This window comes from Callionymus lyra, unplaced genomic scaffold (genome assembly GCF_982586985.1).
Source record: "Callionymus lyra unplaced genomic scaffold, fCalLyr1.hap1.1 HAP1_SCAFFOLD_426, whole genome shotgun sequence".
NCBI classification, from domain to species: domain Eukaryota; kingdom Metazoa; phylum Chordata; class Actinopteri; order Syngnathiformes; family Callionymidae; genus Callionymus; species Callionymus lyra.
Genome location: NW_028258764.1, coordinates 22,501 through 32,500, shown reverse-complemented (window position 1 = coordinate 32,500; position 10,000 = coordinate 22,501). Strand labels below are relative to the sequence as shown.

Here is a 10,000-nt window from a genome sequence, read left to right as displayed (position 1 = left end):
AGCCTCCTCCTGCGGGGATGGGGAACCAGGGGCCTGGGGGGCCTCCTCCTGCGGGGATGGAGAACCAGGGGGCCTGGGGAGCCTCCTCCTGCGGGGATGGGGAACCAGGGGGCCTGGGGAGCCTCCTCCTGCGGGGATGGGGAACCAGGGGGCCTGGGGAGCCTCCTCCTGCGGGGATGGAGAACCAGGGGGCCTGGGGAGCCTCCTCCTGCGGTCATGGAGAACCAGGGGGCCTGGGGAGCCTCCTCCTGCGGGCATGGAGAACCAGGGGCCTGGGGAGCCTCCTCCTGCGGGGATGGAGAACCAGGGGGCCTGGGGAGCCTCCTCCTGCGGGCATGGAGAACCAGGGGGCCTGGGGAGCCTCCTCCTGCGGGCATGGAGAACCAGGGGGCCTGGGGAGCCTCCTCCTGCGGGGATGGGGAACCAGGGGCCTGGGGAGCCTCCTCCTGCGGGGATGGAGAACCAAGGGGCCTGGGGAGCCTCCTCCTGCGGGCATGGAGAACATGGGGGCCTGGGGAGCCTCCTCCTGCGGGGATGGAGAACCAGGGGGCCTGGGGAGCCTCCTCCTGCGGGCATGGAGAACCAGGGGGCCTGGGGAGCCTCCTCCTGCGGGGATGGGGAACCAGGGGGCCTGGGGAGCCTCCTCCTGCGGGGATGGAGAACCAGGGGGCCTGGGGAGCCTCCTCCTGCGGGCATGGAGAACCAGGGGGCCTGGGGAGCCTCCTCCTGCGGGGATGGAGAACCAGGGCGCCTGGGGAGCCTCCTCCTGCGGGGATGGGGAACCAGGGGGCCTGGGGAGCCTCCTCCTGCGGGGATGGGGAACCAGGGGGCCTGGGGAGCCTCCTCCTGCGGGGATGGAGAACCAGGGGGCCTGGGGAGCCTCCTCCTGCGGTCATGGAGAACCAGGGGGCCTGGGGAGCCTCCTCCTGCGGGCATGGAGAACCAGGGGCCTGGGGAGCCTCCTCCTGCGGGGATGGAGAACCAGGGGGCCTGGGGAGCCTCCTCCTGCGGGCATGGAGAACCAGGGGGCCTGGGGAGCCTCCTCCTGCGGGCATGGAGAACCAGGGGGCCTGGGGAGCCTCCTCCTGCGGGGATGGGGAACCAGGGGCCTGGGGAGCCTCCTCCTGCGGGGATGGAGAACCAAGGGGCCTGGGGAGCCTCCTCCTGCGGGCATGGAGAACATGGGGGCCTGGGGAGCCTCCTCCTGCGGGGATGGAGAACCAGGGGGCCTGGGGAGCCTCCTCCTGCGGGCATGGAGAACCAGGGGGCCTGGGGAGCCTCCTCCTGCGGGGATGGGGAACCAGGGGGCCTGGGGAGCCTCCTCCTGCGGGGATGGAGAACCAGGGGGCCTGGGGAGCCTCCTCCTGCGGGCATGGAGAACCAGGGGGCCTGGGGAGCCTCCTCCTGCGGGGATGGAGAACCAGGGCGCCTGGGGAGCCTCCTCCTGCGGGGATGGAGAACCAGGGGCCTGGGGAGCCTCCTCCTGCGGGGATGGAGAACCAAGGGGCCTGGGGAGCCTCCTCCTGCGGGCATGGAGAACATGGGGGCCTGGGGAGCCTCCTCCTGCGGGGATGGAGAACCAGGGGGCCTGGGGAGCCTCCTCCTGCGGGGATGGGGAACCAGGGGGCCTGGGGAGCCTCCTCCTGCGGTGATGGGGAACCATGGGGCCTGGGGAGCCTCCTCCTGCGGGGATGGAGAACCAGGGGGCCTGGGGAGCCTCCTCCTGCGGGGATGGAGAACCAGGGCGCCTGGGGAGCCTACTCCTGCGGGGATGGAGAACCAAGGGGCCTGGGGAGCCTCCTCCTGCGGGCATGGAGAACATGGGGGCCTGGGGAGCCTCCTCCTGCGGGGATGGAGAACCAGGGGGCCTGGGGAGCCTCCTCCTGCGGGGATGGAGAACCAGGGGGCCTGGGGAGCCTCCTCCTGCGGGCATGGAGAACCAGGGGGCCTGGGGAGCCTCCTCCTGCGGGGATGGGGAACCAGGGGCCTGGGGAGCCTCCTCCTGCGGGCATGGAGAACCAGGGGGCCTGGGGAGCCTCCTCCTGCGGGGATGGGGAACCAGGGGGCCTGGGGAGCCTCCTCCTGCACCAGGGGGCCTGGGGAGCCTCCTCCTGCGGGGATGGGGAACCAGGGGGCCTGGGGAGCCTCCTCCTGCGGTGATGGGGAACCATGGGGCCTGGGGAGCCTCCTCCTGCGGGGATGGGGAACCAGGGGGCCTGGGGAGCCTCCTCCTGCGGGGATGGGGAACCAGGGGCCTGGGGAGCCTCCTCCTGCACCAGGGGGCCTGGGGAGCCTCCTCCTGCGGGGATGGGGAACCAGGGGGCCTGGGGAGCCTCCTCCTGCGGGGATGGGGAACCAGGGGCCTGGGGAACATTTTCAACACTTTGGGGCATTTCACAAGCGCTTCCCTCGCTTACGGCCACACCACCCTGAATGAGCCCGATCTCGTCTGATCTCGGAAGCCAAGCAGGGTCGGGCCCAGTTAGTACTTGGATGGGAGACCGCCTGGGAATACTGGGTGCTGTAAGCATTTTTTTTTGCCATTATTTGTGGGTAGAAAAGTGAGAAAAGTGACCTAAAATAGAACCGGGACTAGGCGGCAGTTCCCCCCACCAGGCGGCGGCATTTGGGGCATTATTTGTGGGTAAGAAAGTGAGAAAAGTGACCTAAAATAGAACCGGGACTAGGCGGCAGTTCCCCCCACCAGGCGGCGGCATTTGGGGCATTATTTGTGGGTCAGAAAGTGAGAAAAGTGACCTAAAATAGAACCGGGACTAGGCGGCAGTTCCCCCCACCAGGCGGCGGCATTTGGGGCATTATTTGTGGGTCAGAAAGTGAGAAAAGTGACCTAAAATAGAACCGGGACTAGGCGGCAGTTCCCCCCACCAGGCGGCGGCATTTGGGGCATTATTTGTGGGTCAGAAAGTGAGAAAAGTGACCTAAAATAGAACCGGGACTAGGCGGCAGTTCCCCCCACCAGGCGGCGGCATTTGGGGCATTATTTGTGGGTCAGAAAGTGAGAAAAGTGACCTAAAATAGAACCGGGACTAGGCGGCAGTTCCCCCCACCAGGCGGCGGCATTTGGGGCATTATTTGTGGGTCAGAAAGTGAGAAAAGTGACCTAAAATAGAACCGGGACTAGGCGGCAGTTCCCCCCACCAGGCGGCGGCATTTGGGGCATTATTTGTGGGTCAGAAAGTGAGAAAAGTGACCTAAAATAGAACCGGGACTAGGCGGCAGTTCCCCCCACCAGGCGGCGGCATTTGGGGCATTATTTGTGGGTCAGAAAGTGAGAAAAGTGACCTAAAATAGAACCGGGACTAGGCGGCAGTTCCCCCCACCAGGCGGCGGCATTTGGGGCATTATTTGTGGGTCAGAAAGTGAGAAAAGTGACCTAAAATAGAACCGGGACTAGGCGGCAGTTCCCCCCACCAGGCGGCGGCATTTGGGGCATTATTTGTGGGTCAGAAAGTGAGAAAAGTGACCTAAAATAGAACCGGGACTAGGCGGCAGTTCCCCCCACCAGGCGGCGGCATTTGGGGCATTATTTGTGGGTCAGAAAGTGAGAAAAGTGACCTAAAATAGAACCGGGACTAGGCGGCAGTTCCCCCCACCAGGCGGCGGCATTTGGGGCATTATTTGTGGGTCAGAAAGTGAGAAAAGTGACCTAAAATAGAACCGGGACTAGGCGGCAGTTCCCCCACCAGGTGGCGGCATTTGGGGACCCGTAGTGTGGGCAGAAAACTCACCAAAGTGACTTAAAATAGAACCGGTGCAGGCGGCATGTTCCCCCACCAGATGGCGGCATTTGGGGACCCGTAGTGTGGGCAGAAAACTCACCAAAGTGACTTAAAATAGAACCGGTGCAGGCGGCATGTTCCCCCACCAGATGGCGGCATTTGGGGACCCGTAGTGTGGGTAGAAAACTCACCAAAGTGACTTAAAATAGAACCGGTGCAGGCGGCATGTTCCCCCACCAGATGGCGGCATTTGGGGACCCGTAGTGTGGGTAGAAAACTCACCAAAGTGACTTAAAATAGAACCGGTGCAGGCGGCATGTTCCCCCACCAGATGGCGGCATTTGGGGAGCCGTAGTGTGGGCAGAAAACTCACCAAAGTGACTTAAAATAGAACCGGTGCAGGCGGCATGTTCCCCCACCAGATGGCGGCATTTGGGGAGCCGTAGTGTGGGCAGAAAACTCACCAAAGTGACTTAAAATAGAACCGGTGCAGGCGGCATGTTCCCCCACCAGATGGCGGCATTTGGGGACCCGTAGTGTGGGCAGAAAACTCACCAAAGTGACTTAAAATAGAACCGGTGCAGGCGGCATGTTCCCCCACCAGATGGCGGCATTTGGGGAGCCGTAGTGTGGGCAGAAAACGCACCAAAGTGACTTAAAATAGAACCGGTGCAGGCGGCATGTTCCCCCACCAGATGGCGGCATTTGGGGACCCGTAGTGTGGGCAGAAAACTCACCAAAGTGACTTAAAATAGAACCGGTGCAGGCGGCATGTTCCCCCACCAGATGGCGGCATTTGGGGACCTGCAGTGTGGGTAGAAAACTCACCAAAGTGTCCTAAAATAGAACCGGGACCAGGGGGCCTCTTCCCCCACCAGGTGGCGGGCTTGGGGGGCTTGGTTTCCGGGTAGAAAACTCACCAAAGTGTCCTAAAATAGAACCGGGACCAGGGGGCATGCTCCCCCACCAGGCGGCGGGCTTGGGGGGCTTGGTTTGCGGGTAGAAAACTCACCAAAGTGTCCTAAAATAGAACCAGGACCAGGGGGCATGTTCCCCCACCAGGCGGCGGGCTTGGGGGGCTTGGTTTGCGGGTAGAAAACTCACCAAAGTGTCCTAAAATAGAACCGGGACCAGGGGGCCTCTTCCCCCACCAGGCGGCGGGCTTGGGGGGCTTGGTTTGCGGGTAGAAAACTCACCAAAGTGACCTAAAATAGAACCGGGCTAGGCGGCATGTTCCCCCACCAGGCGGCGGGCTTGGGGGGCTTGGTTTGCGGGTAGAAAACTCACCAAAGTGTCCTAAAATAGAACCGGGACCAGGGGGCATGTTCCCCCACCAGGCGGCGGGCTTGGGGGGCTTGGTTTGCGGGTAGAAAACTCACCAAAGTGTCCTAAAATAGAACCGGGACCAGGGGGCATCTTCCCCCACCAGGCGGCGGGCTTGGGGGGCTTGGTTTGCGGGTAGAAAACTCACCAAAGTGTCCTAAAATAGAACCGGGACCAGGGGGCATCTTCCCCCACCAGGCGGCGGGCTTGGGGGGCTTGGTTTGCGGGTAGAAAACTCACCAAAGTGTCCTAAAATAGAACCGGGACCAGGGGGCCTCTTCCCCCACCAGGCGGCGGGCTTGGGGGGCTTGGTTTGCGGGTAGAAAACTCACCAAAGTGACCTAAAATAGAACCGGGCCAGGCGGCATGCTCCCCCACCAGGCGGCGGGCTTGGGGGGCTTGGTTTGCGGGTAGAAAACTCACCAAAGTATCGGCAAAATAGAACCAGGGAAGGGGGGGATGTCGGTCACAAGGTGCCCGAGTCAGAGAACCAGGAAAACGGACATAAATCCAGAAAACCTCGGTGTCTGACTGCTCCTCAAAAAGTGGTCTTTTTGATGTCACGAGCGCAACCACCTAGAGGTTAATGGGGAGGGATGGTGTGAGCGCAAACGGATTTTTCCTAAGTGTGACTGCTCCTCAAAAAGTGGTCTTTTTGATGTCACGAGCGCAACCACCTAGAGGTTAATGGGGAGGGATGGTGTGAGCGCAAACGGATTTTTCCTAAGTGTGACTGCTCCTCAAAAAGTGGTCTTTTTGATGTCACGAGCGCAACCACCTAGAGGTTAATAGGGAGCGAGTACAACAGGGGAGGGAGTGAATGGGCTCGGACTGTGGCCGAGCCTGGTGCCTCAAAATCGGACAAGGTTGGACTGGAAGCCCGCTGAGAACTCTGGTTCTTTTGCCAGACGAAACGAATTTTTTCCGAGTGTGACTGCTCTGCAAAAAGTGGTCTTTTTGATGTCACGAGCGCAACCACCTAGAGGTTAATGGGGAGGGAGTGGAAAAAACGACAAAGTGTTGAGCTCCGGACCGGGATGGCGGGCGACTCGAGCGGTCATGCCCGACTTTGAGACACTTTGTCGCGGTCATGCGAGCGACCTCCACTGCTCCCCGGAGGTGCCCCGGACCGGGTTGGCGGGTGACTCGAGCGGTCCTGCCCGACTTTGAGACCCTTTGTCGCGGTCATGCGGGCGTCCTCCGCCGGTCCCCGGAGGTGCCCCGGACCGGGTTGGCGGGTGACTCGAGCGGTCATGCCCGACTTTGAGACACTTTGTCGCGGTCATGCGGGCGACCTCCGCCGGTCCCTGGAGGTGCCCCGGACCGGGTTGGCGGGTGACTCGAGCGGTCGTGCCCGACTTTGAGACACTTTGTCGCGGTCATGCGGGCGTCCTCCGCCGGTCCCTGGAGGTGCCCCGGACCGGGTTGGCGGGTGACTCGAGCGGTCGTGCCCGACTTTGAGACACTTTGTCGCGGTCATGCGGGCGTCCTCCGCCGGTCCCTGGAGGTGCCCCGGACCGGGTTGGCGGGTGACTCGAGCAGTCATGCCCGACTTTGAGACACTTTGTCGCGGTCATGCGGGCGTCCTCCGCCGGTCCCTGGAGGTGCCCCGGACCGGGTTGGCGGGTGACTCGAGCGGTCATGCCCGACTTTGAGACACTTTGTCGCGGTCATGCGGGCGTCCTCCGCCGGTCCCTGGAGGTGCCCCGGACCGGGTTGGCGGGTGACTCGAGCGGTCGTGCCCGACTTTGAGACACTTTGTCGCGGTCATGCGGGCGTCCTCCGCCGGTCCCTGGAGGTGCCCCGGACCGGGTTGGCGGGTGACTCGAGCGGTTGTGCCCGACTTTGAGACACTTTGTCGCGGTCATGCGGGCCTCCTCCGCCGGTCCCTGGAGGTGCCCCGGACCGGGTTGGCGGGTGACTCGAACGGTCATGACCGACTTTGAGACACTTTGTCGCGGTCATGCGGGCGTCCTCCGCCGGTCCCTGGAGGTGCCCCGGACCGGGTTGGCGGGTGACTCGAGCGGTCGTGCCCGACTTTGAGACACTTTGTCGCGGTCATGCGGGCGTCCTCCGCCGGTCCCTGGAGGTGCCCCGGACCGGGTTGGCGGGTGACTCGAGCGGTCCTGCCCGACTTTGAGACACTTTGTCGCGGTCATGCGGGCGTCCTCCGCCGGTCCCTGGAGGTGCCCCGGACCGGGTTGGCGGGTGACTCGAGCGGTCGTGCCCGACTTTGAGACACTTTGTCGCGGTCATGCGGGCGTCCTCCGCCGGTCCCTGGAGGTGCCCCGGACCGGGTTGGCGGGTGACTCGAGCGGTCGTGCCCGACTTTGAGACACTTTGTCGCGGTCATGCGGGCGTCCTCCGCCGGTCCCTGGAGGTGCCCCGGACCGGGTTGGCGGGTGACTCGAGCGGTCGTGCCCGACTTTGAGACACTTTGTCGCGGTCATGCGGGCGTCCTCCGCCGGTCCCTGGAGGTGCCCCGGACCGGGTTGGCGGGTGACTCGAGCGGTCATGCCCGACTTTGAGACACTTTGCCGCGGTCATGCGGGCGACCTCCGCCGGTCCCTGGAGGTGCCCCGGACCGGGTTGGCGGGTGACTCGAGCGGTCGTGCCCGACTTTGAGACACTTTGCCGCGGTCATGCGGGCGACCTCCGCCGGTCCCTGGATGGCGGGCTCCAGTGAGGTCGGCGGGGGAAGGCTCGGGCTGAGGCCGACTTCGGTGCCTCAAAGTCGGACAAGGTTGGATTGGAAGTCCGCTGTGTTGAGGACCAGTGGCATTCGGCGGTGGAACGCTCAGAACTTGGCCGACATCGGTGCCTCAACGTCGGACAAGGTTGGAGTGGATGACCGCTGATAACTCTGGTTCTTTTGCCAGACGAAAGAAATTTTTCCCGAGTGTGACTGCTCTGAAAAAAGTGGTCTTTTTGATGTCACGAGCGCAACCACCTAGAGGTTAATAGGGAGGCACCATAACAGGAGAGGGAGTGAAAAGGCTCGGACGGTGGCCGAGCCTGGTGCCTCAAAATCGGACAAGGTTGGAGTGGATGACCGCTGAAAACTCTGGTTCTTTTGCCAGACGAAAGAAATTTTTCCCGAGTGTGACTGCTCTGCAAAAAGTGGTCTTTTTGATGTCACGAGCGCAACCACCTAGAGGTTAATAGGGAGGCACCATAACAGGAGAGGGAGTGAAAAGGCTCGGAGGGTGGCCGAGCCTGGTGCCTCAAAATCGGACAAGGTTGGAGTGGATGACCGCTGAAAACTCTGGTTCTTTTGCCAGACGAAAGAAATTTTTTCCGAGTGTGACTGCTCTGCAAAAAGTGGTATTTTTGATGTCACGAGCGCAACCACCTAGAGGTTAATAGGGAGGCACCATAACAGGAGAGGGAGTGAAAAGGCTCGGAGGGTGGCCGAGCCTGGTGCCTCAAAATCGGACAAGGTTGGAGTGGATGACCGCTGAAAACTCTGGTTCTTTTGCCAGACGAAAGAAATTTTTCCCGAGTGTGACTGCTCTGAAAAAAGTGGTCTTTTTGATGTCACGAGCGCAACCACCTAGAGGTTAATAGGGAGGCACCATAACAGGAGAGGGAGTGAAAAGGCTCGGAGGGTGGCCGAGCCTGGTGCCTCAAAATCGGACAAGGTTGGAGTGGATGACCGCTGAACACTCTGGTTCTTTTGCCAGACGAAAGAAATTTTTTCCGAGTGTGACTGCTCTGCAAAAAGTGGTCTTTTTGATGTCACGAGCGCAACCACCTAGAGGTTAATAGGGAGGCACCATAACAGGAGAGGGAGTGAAAAGGCTCGGACGGTGGCCGAGCCTGGTGCCTCAAAATCGGACAAGGTTGGAGTGGATGACCGCTGAAAACTCTGGTTCTTTTGCCAGACGAAAGAAATTTTTTCCGAGTGTGACTGCTCTGCAAAAAGTGGTCTTTTTGATGTCACGAGCGCAACCACCTAGAGGTTAATAGGGAGGCACCATAACAGGAGAGGGAGTGAAAAGGCTCGGAGGGTGGCCGAGCCTGGTGCCTCAAAGTCGGACAAGGTTGGAGTGGATGACCGCTGAGAACTCTGGTTCTTTTGCCTGACGAAAGAAATTTTTTCCGAGTGTGACTGCTCTGCAAAAAGTGGTCTTTTTGATGTCACGAGCGCAACCACCTAGAGGTTAATAGGGAGGCACCATAACAGGAGAGGGAGTGAAAAGGCTCGGAGGGTGGCCGAGCCTGGTGCCTCAAAATCGGACAAGGTTGGAGTGGATGACCGCTGAAAACTCTGGTTCTTTTGCCTGACGAAAGAAATTTTTTCCGAGTGTGACTGCTCTGCAAAAAGTGGTCTTTTTGATGTCACGAGCGCAACCACCTAGAGGTTAATAGGGAGGCACCATAACAGGAGAGGGAGTGAAAAGGCTCGGAGGGTGGCCGAGCCTGGTGCCTCAAAGTCGGACAAGGTTGGAGTGGATGGCCGCGGAGAACTCTGGTTCTTTTGCCTGACGAAAGAAATTTTTTCCGAGTGTGACTGCTCCTCAAAAAGTGGTCTTTTTGATGTCACGAGCGCAACCACCTAGAGGTTAATAGGGAGGCACCATAACAGGAGAGGGAGTGAAAAGGCTCGGAGGGTGGCCGAGCCTGGTGCCTCAAAATCGGACAAGGTTGGAGTGGATGGCCGCGGAGAACTCTGGTTCTTTTGCCTGACGAAAGAAATTTTTTCCGAGTGTGACTGCTCTGCAAAAAGTGGTCTTTTTGATGTCACGAGCGCAACCACCTAGAGGTTAATAGGGAGGCACCATAACAGGAGAGGGAAGGAAAAGGCTCGGAGGGTGGCCGAGCCTGGTGCCTCAAAGTCGGACAAGGTTGGAGTGGATGGCCGCGGAGAACTCTGGTTCTTTTGCCTGACGAAAGAAATTTTTTCCGAGTGTGACTGCTCCTCAAAAAGTGGTCTT

The 10,000-nt window shown here is 60.8% G+C and overlaps 1 non-coding gene across 1 annotated transcript; it reads left to right on the top strand.

Moving 5' to 3' along the window:
• Positions 1-2,411: 2,411 nt before the first annotated feature.
• On the top strand, positions 2,412-2,530 carry LOC148057885 (5S ribosomal RNA). The gene has a single exon (XR_015710333.1). It is a non-coding gene; the product is annotated as a 5S ribosomal RNA (ribosomal RNA).
• Positions 2,531-10,000: the final 7,470 nt, after the last annotated feature.